This window comes from Sinocyclocheilus rhinocerous, unplaced genomic scaffold (genome assembly GCF_001515625.1).
Source record: "Sinocyclocheilus rhinocerous isolate Xijiao unplaced genomic scaffold, SAMN03320098_v1.1 scaffold3629, whole genome shotgun sequence".
NCBI lineage: Eukaryota > Metazoa > Chordata > Actinopteri > Cypriniformes > Cyprinidae > Sinocyclocheilus > Sinocyclocheilus rhinocerous.
Genome location: NW_015623503.1, coordinates 205,097 through 218,658, shown reverse-complemented (window position 1 = coordinate 218,658; position 13,562 = coordinate 205,097). Strand labels below are relative to the sequence as shown.

Sequence of the window (13,562 nt, the reverse complement as noted above, 5' to 3'; positions counted from 1 at the left end):
TAACGCTCAATAAATCAAACAACAGTAATATCACATCATATGAGAGATTTGAAAGCACAATAAAATCCTTCTACAAGTTTTTAGTAATAATCAAAACATATTTGTCATTTGTTTTGAGTGATTTCCGTAAAATTGACCCTTTTTAGGGTCATTTTAGTCTAAGAGAAAGAAAGTCTGAGACAAAGAAAGCCTTCTGTCTTAATTATGCTAGTGATAAATATTTTCATCCACAGCATTAATGCTGGATTGAGTGATGGTTGTGGTGGAGTCAGTGCTTTCTGGATCATCAGAGAAGCAACCCGCAACGTTATTGTGAATGTGGTAGTAATACAGGAAGAGGAAAAACCCTGAAAGAAGAACACAAAAACTTATTTAAATGCAAATACATTTCAGATATGATTAAAGTCATTTGCATAATTTTTAAACTGTGAACTAGAAATAATCAAACTCCCATAACCCCTTATAATAAGTAAAATAATAAAATAAAATGAATTAAAAATGTAAAATATTGATTTAAAAATGGATTGATTCGTTAATTAATTAAAATAATTTGCTGAAGTCTGTAGGAAAAATAGAAGCGTTCTACTAAATCAGATATACTGATACATGCGATTGAGCATCGGTCCATAACTGAAGAACGCCACAGACCACGTCAGACCGAAGAGCAGGAACAAACTCAACACCATCATCAGCTGCTTTCTGAACGTCTTTCTCTTGCCGTCAACAACTTTTATGTTTCTGGCCTGAACAACCTTAGTGATGATCATGATGAAGATTCCTGTCGTGAAGATAAGACTAAAGCATAGTAGCCAATGTTCACTATGTAGTGAATGTAAAAATTTGTAATCCAGCACCTGTATTAAAGAGAATGAATAAGAAGACCATCAGTAGACATTCATAAATTTAAGAATGTATGACATCAGAAAAACTTACATTCGTGTGATTTTTCCAGACGTCACGTTTAGGGTCACTGCTTCATATCCTCCTACAGAAACGATAACTACGACTATTGGAGCCGGACACGCTAAAAACACACAGAAAACACAATAGTTATAATTGTAGTTTAATTTACAGTTTTTTGTTTTTGTATTTGTTTTCTTAGATAAAAAAAAGTAAAGATACAGTGTCAATTTAATAAACTTTCATAAACACAGACAGTCTATATAATTAATTATTTCGTTAAAAGCATTAAAGTGCATTAAAATCATGTAATGCACACATATACTTAATGGGACTGAGCTATTATGAACTAACAATGAACAGTTGTGTTTTTATTGATTATCATTGACAGAGATTAATAAATACTGTAACAAATATATTGCTCATTGTTAGTTAATGCATTAACTAATGAAACCTTATTGTAAAGTTTTGACTAGCTGGCGTAAGGTAACACTATAATAGGTGTTTTGTTGCTCTAACTCACCCCAGCCCAACACAGTGATCTTCCTCATGTAGTTTGTGATGGTGACGTTCTGTCTGATGAGCCATAAGTACATATGAAGAGCTTGAATGAAGAACCAGGTGAATGAGGCCAGCATGGAGTAATGCAGGAGCAGCGCTATGAAGACGCACGCAGTGTTGTCTCCTGTGTTAGCGACGCTCTCGTTTGACAAAAAGAAGACATTCAGTAGACACAAAGCCACAAACATGTTCATCAAGATCTTCGTGGCCTGATTTGATTTGGCTTTCCTATTAAAACACAAAAACAACTGCTTTTGTAACCTGAACTGTAATACTTCAGTGGTTGATTTTATCACTTGAAGCATGTTTTACATGAAAATACTATTTCAGCAGGCACGTGCAAAAGGGGGGTGGGGGGTGTTTGCTTGAGCACCTGCCCATTTTCTCCTTGATGCCCAAAGTGCCCTTTTGTCAAGGCAATTTTTATTTTTTTTAATTAAACGCCATTTTGTGAAGGCCTGCCAAATCGAACTATTAGTAAAATGGATGAATAATAATTTAGTCGTAAATAAAATTATCCACATAATGATGACCTTTCACCTGCCGATCTCATCAGGGACTATCCCTCATGTTCAGACACCTTTAATTTAGCGCACTACCAGGATGCATTCATAACGTCCGCGGCTGCCGGTAATTTTTTTTTTTTTTTTTTGTAATTAAACGCCCTTTTGTGAAGGCCTGCCCAATCTAACTATTAGCAAAATTAATGAACAATAATTTAGCCATAAATAAAATGATCCACATGATGTCCTTTCACTTGACGATCTCATCCGGGACGATTCCTCACGTTTAGCACACTACCAGGATGCCTTCAATAACATCTGTGGCTGCCGGTAAGTGGAGTTCTCAGCGGAGCGGTGTGCTAGTATACTTATATTATTACATTATTATTATTTTACAAGAACGACGTGAAGAGAGCATGTTTATATTGCTGTGTGTAGCCTGTGGAAGTAAGGTTAGCTGCAGTGAGGAGCTATAATATTTTTGTCCTATATTTTCCTAATGACAATTTTATGTTTGGCTTATAAAGGCTACTACGAACACCTTTTTTTTTTTTTTACAGAATAAGGCAGGAAATATATTTTATAGTTTCTATACTAAATGAAATGTCAATCAGTACTGCATTATTCATATAGTTTATTTATTTATGACCTGGAGATAACTTGAAAAACACACATAAACCATATATTTTCGCAATCGTGTGTTTATTGTCTTCACGTTTCATCAGTAAAAACGTTTCTGCTTTTTATTCAGCTCAGCTACAGCGATAACCGGATACTTTTGTCCATATTATGGATTTCCTGCATGTCATAAGTTATTACTTCTATGAGTCTGTTTTGGACTTTCTGCACGAGAGCGCCCTCCAGCTTCCAGTATGAATGAAACACACTGCATGAGAGAGTTCAGCGCTCCTGATATTCGCATCTCCTCATTTTGGATACGAATAAAACGTCTATCGTCTAACGTGCAAAGACTATCGATACTGTCTCTTTGTCTCTTTTAGATTTAAATCTAGAAACCTCTATGTGAACACACCTGCCCATATAAAGTGCGGGGGACGAATTTACATTTTATTAAAATTAAATATTTATTAAATATTAAAAATGCAGCTTACATAGTTCTACACACAGCAATATAAACAAAGGTGCTTGCTCTCTTTTGTTCTTGCTGTTTGATTAGGAAAGTTTAAAGGTTGTTGAGGGGTCTTGTCTTTTTTATGTTATCTGACTAAAAACTATTCATACTTTGAACTATTATTATTACAGTATTTATTTAAAAAACGTAGAGTGCCTTAAAATCAATTATCACAACACTGGTAAAACAGGCTTATACTGCTTTTCTCATCCTCCGAATTATACTTATCAGTCCTGATTTTATTATCATTAAAAAAATGAACAAATTCAGAACAGGACTAGATATACAGTTTTATTTTAGAAATATTTTTTTTTCTACAACAGCAACAGTAGTGTTTACAACAGCAAAACCACCATACCCTGTAAACTCAATAATAATAATAATATAATTCAGTTTCTAATTCCAGAGTAATTAAGAGGTGCAAAGAAAAAATTTAACTTTTAAACTTAAAATGGTCTTTTCTGTTCTGTATTTCTTTTTCAAAACTGCGTGTCACGGCATTTGCTGCTGTATCAATACAGAAGCATCTGTTTCGATACACGTATCAGCAAGGAACACAGCCCTATTAAAAGTTCCATGTTCCCTTTTTATACTTTGAGCAGTTGCCCCTCCAAAGGTCTCTGTACGGCCCTGTGTTTCAGTGTTTCTACTTTAAAATTACAACTTTAATTCAATGTGTTACTTGCTGTTTCTTTGTAATTACTGTATTTGTGAAATTTACTAGCAATTTCCGAGTGAAGATTGTGTCTTAGTGTAGTATTAGTGATCATTGATTACTAAATAGCACTAACTATATGATAAACTTTAAGATACTCTACCGTAGCAGGAAATGCATGAATAAAGCGATGGCCATAAAAAACATGGAGATGCCGCAGCCGACAGAAGAAATTAAGGTCAATGATTCCAGATGCGGTGCTGTTACATTTGCATCTGGCGGAGACTGAAGGATCAGAGAAAACAGAATGAAACAGATCAGCGGGAGGATTTTTAAAACCATTTGTTGTTTGTTTGCAAGAATCAGACCTTGTTAGCAAATTTTTAATGCTTAAATATATATTTTTTTTCATCTTTTACATGTTCACTAGCATGTAGACAGGGACTAAAAGACTGATACTGACTCAATGAAATCTTTAAATAAAACAGGTATTATGAAAGAGAAAGTTCTTTCCTTAGAAGCTTCTCACCATCAGCACTGCAAAGAACGTCAGATGTGAGCAGGTGCACTTTATGATGTTGCTGATGTTTGTTTCTGTCGCACAATCGAATGTCGTCCATTTAAGTTCTCCTTCAAAGAAAAGAGAGCAACAAATGATTGTAAAAAAAAAAAAAATCCTGAATGAACTAGGTTTGATGATTGAAGCAGATCACTTCAGCCATAATGTACCTTTGTCATCCCAAGAAACACAGGATGCATTTCCATCCTGAAAGAACACATTCATTTTCATTTTGCTTTCACATTGTCTGGTCAATATAACAAAATAAGTTCTGCATTAAAAGCTTCATTACCAGATTTTTATATTTAAAGATCATGTCAATGTTGTCCGTAAGGTTGGAGATTTTGGCCCTCATTGTTATTCCATAAACCTCATTGTTCAAAACAGTGTGAATTTCAGTTTCATTCTAAATCAGAAACCAAGAGAGCAATCATGAATCAGATATAAATGTGTTTGAATACAACTGATCAAGAAACATTTGTCCAAAAGTAGATTTTTTTAAAGATTTTTTCCATTTAATAAAAAATATCATAGAAGCATACAATACCTTATTTCTCATGTTTTTGAATCGTAGAACTCCAACAAATGCAGTTCCATTGTTTTCAAGATGTGATTTATTTAAAGCCTCCTTGGAAACCTTTATAGACCAGGAACAGTTTGTATTCTTGTCACTTTGACTCTCAACAACCTGTGAAAAGAAGAATTGCCATGAAAACTGATGAATCATTTAATGTTTTAATCCATCTTAGCTCTAAGGTTTACCAAAGCATGATCTGAAGAGAAGCATATGTTGATCTCTTTGGTTTCTGTGTTCTTGGCTTGAACATGAAGAAGACCAACAGCATCCGTCGTGACAATCGCCTCATTGCTTTTATTGTTTTTTTCCATCTCTTCCATCTTAGACTCCAGACTGGACAAGGTCGATCTGCAATATTGATTGAATTGCTTGGCATTTGGTTATTGAGTTTTATATCCACTGGTAACTGCACACTTACGATGCCTTTGAGGGATCAGTATATCCATGAGTTGTCGTATGTGATGTGAAATTTGAAGTTGCCTCAAAACTTGTTGTACGTGAAGTGAAACTTGTAGTTGGGTAGGGAGTTGTTGTATACGATGCAAAACTGGTAGTTGGTTCGGGAGTTATCCTAAATGACGTAAAACTGGTAGCTGGGTCAGGAGTTGTCATATACGACACAAAACTTTTAGTTGGGTTGGGAGTTGTTGTATCTGGTGTGACACTGGTGGTTGGCTCGGGAATTGTTGTATGTGGCGTGAAACTGATAGTTGGGTCGGGAGTTGTTGTATATGATGCAAAACTGGAAGTTAGCTCAGGAGTTGTTGTATACAATATACGAAATTGTATACCCAAATAGTTGGGTCGGGAGTTGTATATGACGCGAAATTGGTAGTTGGGTTGGGAGTTGTTGTATATGACGTGAAACTGATAGTTGGGTTGGGAATTGTTGTATATGATGCAAAACTGGTAGTTGGGTTGATAGTTGTTGTATACAATGCAAAACTGGTAGTTAGCTCGGGAGTTATTGTATACAATGCGAAATTGGTAGTTGGGTCAGGAGTTGTTGTATATGAAGCAAAATTTGTAATTAGGAAGGGAATTGCTGTATCTGATCTGAAACTGGTAGTTGGGTTGGGAGTTGTCGTATAAAATGCAAAACTGGTAGCTGTGTTGGAAGTTGCTGTATACAACAAAAAACTTGTGAAACTGGAAGTTGGCTCGAGAGTTGTTGTATCTGATGCGAAGCTGTTAGTTGGGTTTGGGGTTGCCATATCTGGCACAGTACTGGTAGTTGGATCGGGGGTTGTCGTATCTGGCGCGTCACTGGTAGTTGCAATGGGAATTGTCGTATCTGACACAAAACTTGTAGCTGGGATGGGAGTTGTCATATATGATGCGAAACTGGTAGTTGGGTTGGGAGTAGTCATATATGATGCGAAACTGGAAGTAGGTTCGAGAATTGTTGTATCTGGCGCGAAGCTGTTAGTCTGGTTCGGGGTTGCCATATCTGGCGCAGCACTGGTAGTTGGATAGGGGGTTGTCGTATCTGGCGTGACACTGGTAGTTGAATTGGGAATTGTCGTATCTGGCACGACACTTGTAGTTGAATCGGGATTTATCATATATGATACAAAACTGGTAGTTGGATCAGGAGTTGTTGCATATGACATGAAACTGATAGTTGAGTCAGGAGTTGTATACGATGCAAAACTGGTTGTTGGGTCAGGAGTTGACGTATCTGTCATGAAATTGGTAGTTGAATCAGGAGTTGTTGTATCTGGTGTGAAACTAGTAGTTGGGTTGGGAGTTGTCGTATGTGATGTGGAACTGGTAGTTGGATTATGAGTTGTCGTATGTGATGTGAAACTTGTAGTTAGTTCTGGAGTTGTCGTATGTGATGCGAAACTGGTCGTTGGCTCAGAAATTGCCTTGTCTGGCGCGAAACTGGTAGTTGGGTTGGGAGTTGTCGTGTATGACACAAAACTTGTAGCTGGGATGGGAGTTGTCGTATATGATGCGAAACTGGTAGTTGGATCGGGAGTCGTCATATACGACGCGAAACTAATAGTTGGGTCGCGAGTTGTTGAATATGGTGCAAAACTGGTAGTTGGGCTGGGAGTTGTCGTATACATTGCAAAACCGGTACTTGGCTTGGGAGTTGTCATATCTGGCATGAAACTGGTAGTTGAATCAGGAATTTTTGTATCTGACGCGATAGTGGTAGTTGGCTCGGGAGTTGTCGCATACGATGTAAAAACAGCAAAACCACCATACCCTGTAAACTCAATAATAATAATAATATAATTCAGTTTCTAATTCCAGAGTAATTAAGAGGTGCAAAGAAAAAATTTAACTTTTAAACTTAAAATGGTCTTTTCTGTTCTGTATTTCTTTTTCAAAACTGCGTGTCACGGCATTTGCTGCTGTATCAATACAGAAGCATCCGTTTCGATACACGTATCAGCAAGGAGCACAGCCCTATTAAAAGTTCCATGTTCCCTTTTTATACTTTGAGCAGTTGCCCCTCCAAAGGTCTCTGTACGGCCCTGTGTTTCAGTGTTTCTACTTTAAAATTACAACTTTAATTCAATGTGTTACTTGCTGTTTCTTTGTAATTACTGTATTTGTGAAATTTACTAGCAATTTCCGAGTGAAGATTGTGTCTTAGTGTAGTATTAGTGATCATTGATTACTAAATAGCACTAACTATATGATAAACTTTAAGATACTCTACCGTAGCAGGAAATGCATGAATAAAGCGATGGCCATAAAAAACATGGAGATGCCGCAGCCGACAGAAGAAATTAAGGTCAATGATTCCAGATGCGGTGCTGTTACATTTGCATCTGGCGGAGACTGAAGGATCAGAGAAAACAGAATGAAACAGATCAGCGGGAGGATTTTTAAAACCATTTGTTGTTTGTTTGCAAGAATCAGACCTTGTTAGCAAATTTTTAATGCTTAAATATATATTTTTTTTCATCTTTTACATGTTCACTAGCATGTAGACAGGGACTAAAAGACTGATACTGACTCAATGAAATCTTTAAATAAAACAGGTATTATGAAAGAGAAAGTTCTTTCCTTAGAAGCTTCTCACCATCAGCACTGCAAAGAACGTCAGATGTGAGCAGGTGCACTTTATGATGTTGCTGATGTTTGTTTCTGTCGCACAATCGAATGTCGTCCATTTAAGTTCTCCTTCAAAGAAAAGAGAGCAACAAATGATTGTAAAAAAAAAAAAAATCCTGAATGAACTAGGTTTGATGATTGAAGCAGATCACTTCAGCCATAATGTACCTTTGTCATCCCAAGAAACACAGGATGCATTTCCATCCTGAAAGAACACATTCATTTTCATTTTGCTTTCACATTGTCTGGTCAATATAACAAAATAAGTTCTGCATTAAAAGCTTCATTACCAGATTTTTATATTTAAAGATCATGTCAATGTTGTCCGTAAGGTTGGAGATTTTGGCCCTCATTGTTATTCCATAAACCTCATTGTTCAAAACAGTGTGAATTTCAGTTTCATTCTAAATCAGAAACCAAGAGAGCAATCATGAATCAGATATAAATGTGTTTGAATACAACTGATCAAGAAACATTTGTCCAAAAGTAGATTTTTTTAAAGATTTTTTCCATTTAATAAAAAATATCATAGAAGCATACAATACCTTATTTCTCATGTTTTTGAATCGTAGAACTCCAACAAATGCAGTTCCATTGTTTTCAAGATGTGATTTATTTAAAGCCTCCTTGGAAACCTTTATAGACCAGGAACAGTTTGTATTCTTGTCACTTTGACTCTCAACAACCTGTGAAAAGAAGAATTGCCATGAAAACTGATGAATCATTTAATGTTTTAATCCATCTTAGCTCTAAGGTTTACCAAAGCATGATCTGAAGAGAAGCATATGTTGATCTCTTTGGTTTCTGTGTTCTTGGCTTGTACATGAAGAAGACCAATAACATCCCCCATGACAATCATTGCATTTCTTTTATTGCTTTTTTCCATCTCTTCCATCTTAGTATACAGATTGTCCAAGTCTTCTCTGTAAAATGGATTGAATCACATTGTTTTCTATGACCAAGATTTAGACTGAATATCCACTGATAACTGCACACTTACGATGCCTTTGAGGGATCAGTATATCCATGAGTTGTCGTATGTGATGTGAAATTTGAAGTTGCCTCAAAACTTGTTGTACGTGAAGTGAAACTTGTAGTTGGGTAGGGAGTTGTTGTATACGATGCAAAACTGGTAGTTGGTTCGGGAGTTATCCTAAATGACGTAAAACTGGTAGCTGGGTCAGGAGTTGTCATATACGACACAAAACTTTTAGTTGGGTTGGGAGTTGTTGTATCTGGTGTGACACTGGTGGTTGGCTCGGGAATTGTTGTATGTGGCGTGAAACTGATAGTTGGGTCGGGAGTTGTTGTATATGATGCAAAACTGGAAGTTAGCTCAGGAGTTGTTGTATACAATATACGAAATTGTATACCCAAATAGTTGGGTCGGGAGTTGTATATGACGCGAAATTGGTAGTTGGGTTGGGAGTTGTTGTATATGACGTGAAACTGATAGTTGGGTTGGGAATTGTTGTATATGATGCAAAACTGGTAGTTGGGTTGATAGTTGTTGTATACAATGCAAAACTGGTAGTTAGCTCGGGAGTTATTGTATACAATGCGAAATTGGTAGTTGGGTCAGGAGTTGTTGTATATGAAGCAAAATTTGTAATTAGGAAGGGAATTGCTGTATCTGATCTGAAACTGGTAGTTGGGTTGGGAGTTGTCGTATAAAATGCAAAACTGGTAGCTGTGTTGGAAGTTGCTGTATACAACAAAAAACTTGTGAAACTGGAAGTTGGCTCGAGAGTTGTTGTATCTGATGCGAAGCTGTTAGTTGGGTTTGGGGTTGCCATATCTGGCACAGTACTGGTAGTTGGATCGGGGGTTGTCGTATCTGGCGCGTCACTGGTAGTTGCAATGGGAATTGTCGTATCTGACACAAAACTTGTAGCTGGGATGGGAGTTGTCATATATGATGCGAAACTGGTAGTTGGGTTGGGAGTAGTCATATATGATGCGAAACTGGAAGTAGGTTCGAGAATTGTTGTATCTGGCGCGAAGCTGTTAGTCTGGTTCGGGGTTGCCATATCTGGCGCAGCACTGGTAGTTGGATAGGGGGTTGTCGTATCTGGCGTGACACTGGTAGTTGAATTGGGAATTGTCGTATCTGGCACGACACTTGTAGTTGAATCGGGATTTATCATATATGATACAAAACTGGTAGTTGGATCAGGAGTTGTTGCATATGACATGAAACTGATAGTTGAGTCAGGAGTTGTATACGATGCAAAACTAGTTGTTGGGTCAGGAGTTGACGTATCTGTCATGAAATTGGTAGTTGAATCAGGAGTTGTTGTATCTGGTGTGAAACTAGTAGTTGGGTTGGGAGTTGTCGTATGTGATGTGGAACTGGTAGTTGGATTATGAGTTGTCGTATGTGATGTGAAACTTGTAGTTAGTTCTGGAGTTGTCGTATGTGATGCGAAACTGGTCGTTGGCTCAGAAATTGCCTTGTCTGGCGCGAAACTGGTAGTTGGGTTGGGAGTTGTCGTGTATGACACAAAACTTGTAGCTGGGATGGGAGTTGTCGTATATGATGCGAAACTGGTAGTTGGATCGGGAGTCGTCATATACGACGCGAAACTAATAGTTGGGTCGCGAGTTGTTGAATATGGTGCAAAACTGGTAGTTGGGCTGGGAGTTGTCGTATACATTGCAAAACCGGTACTTGGCTTGGGAGTTGTCATATCTGGCATGAAACTGGTAGTTGAATCAGGAATTTTTGTATCTGACGCGATAGTGGTAGTTGGCTCGGGAGTTGTCGCATACGATGTAAAACTGGTAGTTGGGTTGGAAGTTGTTGCATTTGATGTGAAACTAGTAACTGGGTCACGAGTTGTTGTATATGATGCAAAACTGGTCGTTGGGCTGGGAGTTGTATACATTGCAAAACTGGTAGTTGCCTGGGGAGTTGTCGTATACAATGTGAAACTGGTAGTTGGGTCGGTAGTTGTCGTATCTGGCGCGACACTGGTAGTTGAATAGGGAATTGTCATATGTGGCGCTACACTGGTAGTAGGGTCGGGAGTTGTCATATGTGGTGTGAAACTGTTAGTTGGATTGTGAGATGTGGTGTGTGACTGTGGTGTAATGGTGGTTAATTTTCCATCAACACAGGTCACGCACATTAATTCACAATCTTTAAAATGCAGAACGTATCTGCTTCCTTCTTTCCCTTCAACACAGAAACAAACAATGGATGCATTTTTTGCAGTTGTGCAATAATTGAAACTAATATATATGATATGTTACAAAATATATTATATATATGATATGTTGGTTATTTATAAAGCAAGAAACACTGTAATTTCAGCATGTTCATCAGTTCACACATTTATCATATTATTGCCGTAATTGATTTTGTCGTGCTTTCAATAACTGCTTATTTAAAGCACTAAACAGTGTTAACTTATCGTGAATGAATTACTCAGCATGCTTTTCAAAGCATTTACATTCTATGTTAAAGGCTTAATATTAACCCATCTTAGTGATTTTTCATTAGAGGAAAGAAATATAATGTCTGTTCACATTGTACTGTATTTTATTCTGAAATTAAACTTCGATTGGTATAAAATAGGCAATAGAAACAACTGAAAAGCAATTTATAAATCTTAAAACAGACTTACCGCTGCATATACCTTTGTCATATACAGCATTTCTACATTTCTCTACAGGATTAACGGGCTTGATGTTTAGTTCGACATTCATGTGAAAATTATATATGTTATTATCTGATTGACAGGAAATGAACTCAATGAGTTTGTCAGTCGTCACAAGTGCTTTCAGATAATAAATATGCAGTATCACACAGTCATGTTAGCAGTATATTTCATCTACCTGGATATGGTGAGCTACTTCTGTTCCAGAAATATTCATCTGTCAAACTGACTTGGATGTTGATTTGGATCAGATTTTCCGAGCTGCCTGCACAAACAAAGTCAACATTTAAGATTATTGTGTAACAATGTATGACATGATAAAAAAAAAAAAAAAAATCTATATTAGAGGTCGTAATTTAGATGCCCACAGCCACAATCTTTTTTTTTTTTTCACATTATTTTTGCTTACATTTTAGTTTGTTTTTTAATATTCTCCAAACAACATTATTACGCCCCGTGTCTAGGGAACGAAAGGGGCATAATGAAGGTAGAGTTGGTGCTGGATTCCCAACAAGTTAAAGGAATAATCACTCCGGTCGGGGACCAAACAATCACACCAATCACGGGAACCAGAAACGATTAGATTTATTAAAAGTTATAAGTGAAACATGAAGAGCATCTCTTCGGGGTGGCCACAGGCCAACATAACAAACAAAAAGGAGACTAGAACAAAAAAAGAGAAATTAAATAACCTAGACAATTTATAAAATAAAGATACAGCCAGCTTACCTAACTTCCTAACTAAAAACAAAGCCCAAACGAATTCACAAAAGAAAATGGGCAGGACACCCCTACGCTCTGTTTCACATGATGAGAAGTTTTAGTCACAACAGCAGGTGTTAAACATTAGTTTGGCCGCCGGCCGGAGGAGGAATCCAGGAGCTCCGAACCCGTTCGTGTTCGCACCAACAATGAGCTCCCCGACAGCTGGCAAGCGGCTTCCTTAAAAGACTCCGCCTTAATAGAACGACCAATTATGCACCGACACCACAGCATCATGCAACCTATGAGAGAGCAGACCAAAGAAGAGAGCGAGAGAGAAAGAGAGAAACAGAGCAATACAATACAACAAAAATAATTATCAAAGAAACACTCCCACACACAAAGAATCTACCAGAGGTAGATCATGCAAGATCGAATGACCGAGATTTCAATGTTAAAATCCTGAACAAATAAAGACCAGTGCATAATCCGCTGATTCGAATTTTTCATTTGGGATACAACACAAAAGAGTTTTAGCGGCATCAAACGCAGATTGACATTCGTCAGTCCACTTAAAGTCTTGGGAAGTGCGAAGCATATTTGTTAAAGGCAACAAGACATCCGAGAAATTTCTGCAAAAACCGTGATAATATCCGGACATGCCGAGAAACCTCCTAAGCTCACGTTTCGTACGAGGAACTGCAAAATCTAGAGTAGCTTGTACCTTTAAAGCAACAGGTCGAACCTGTCCTTGCCCCACCTGCTTTCCCAGATAGGTAGCAGTCGCTTTACCAAATTCACATTTGACCAGATTAAGTGTAAGAGAAGCATCCTGCAAGCGCTCAAACACAGTCTTCAAAGTTAACAGATGCTCATCCCATGTATCCGAATAAACAACGATATCATCTAGGTAAGCTTTACACTTTGACACTCCACCTAGCACTTTATTCATTAAGCGTTGAAAGGTGGCAGGAGCGTTTCGCAGCCCGAACGCCATCACTGTATAATTGAGAAAATCATCCGACGTAACAAAAGCAGATATCTCTGCAGCACGCTCCGTCAAGGGGACTTGCCAATACCCCTTCAATAGATCTAGTTTTGTGACGAAGCGTGCGGAGCCTACCTTGTCGATACAATCCTCCATAAGTGGGAGGGGAAACAAATCTGGTTTCGTCACGGCATTTACTTTCCTATAATCCGTGCAGAAACGTTGCGTGCCGTCAGATTTCGGAACCA

At 37.7% G+C, this 13,562-nt stretch overlaps 1 pseudogene; it reads right to left on the bottom strand.

The window, feature by feature from the left end:
* Nucleotides 1–207: 207 nt before the first annotated feature.
* Nucleotides 208–8,857, bottom strand: LOC107706386 (adhesion G-protein coupled receptor G2-like; annotated as a pseudogene).
* Nucleotides 8,858–13,562: the final 4,705 nt, after the last annotated feature.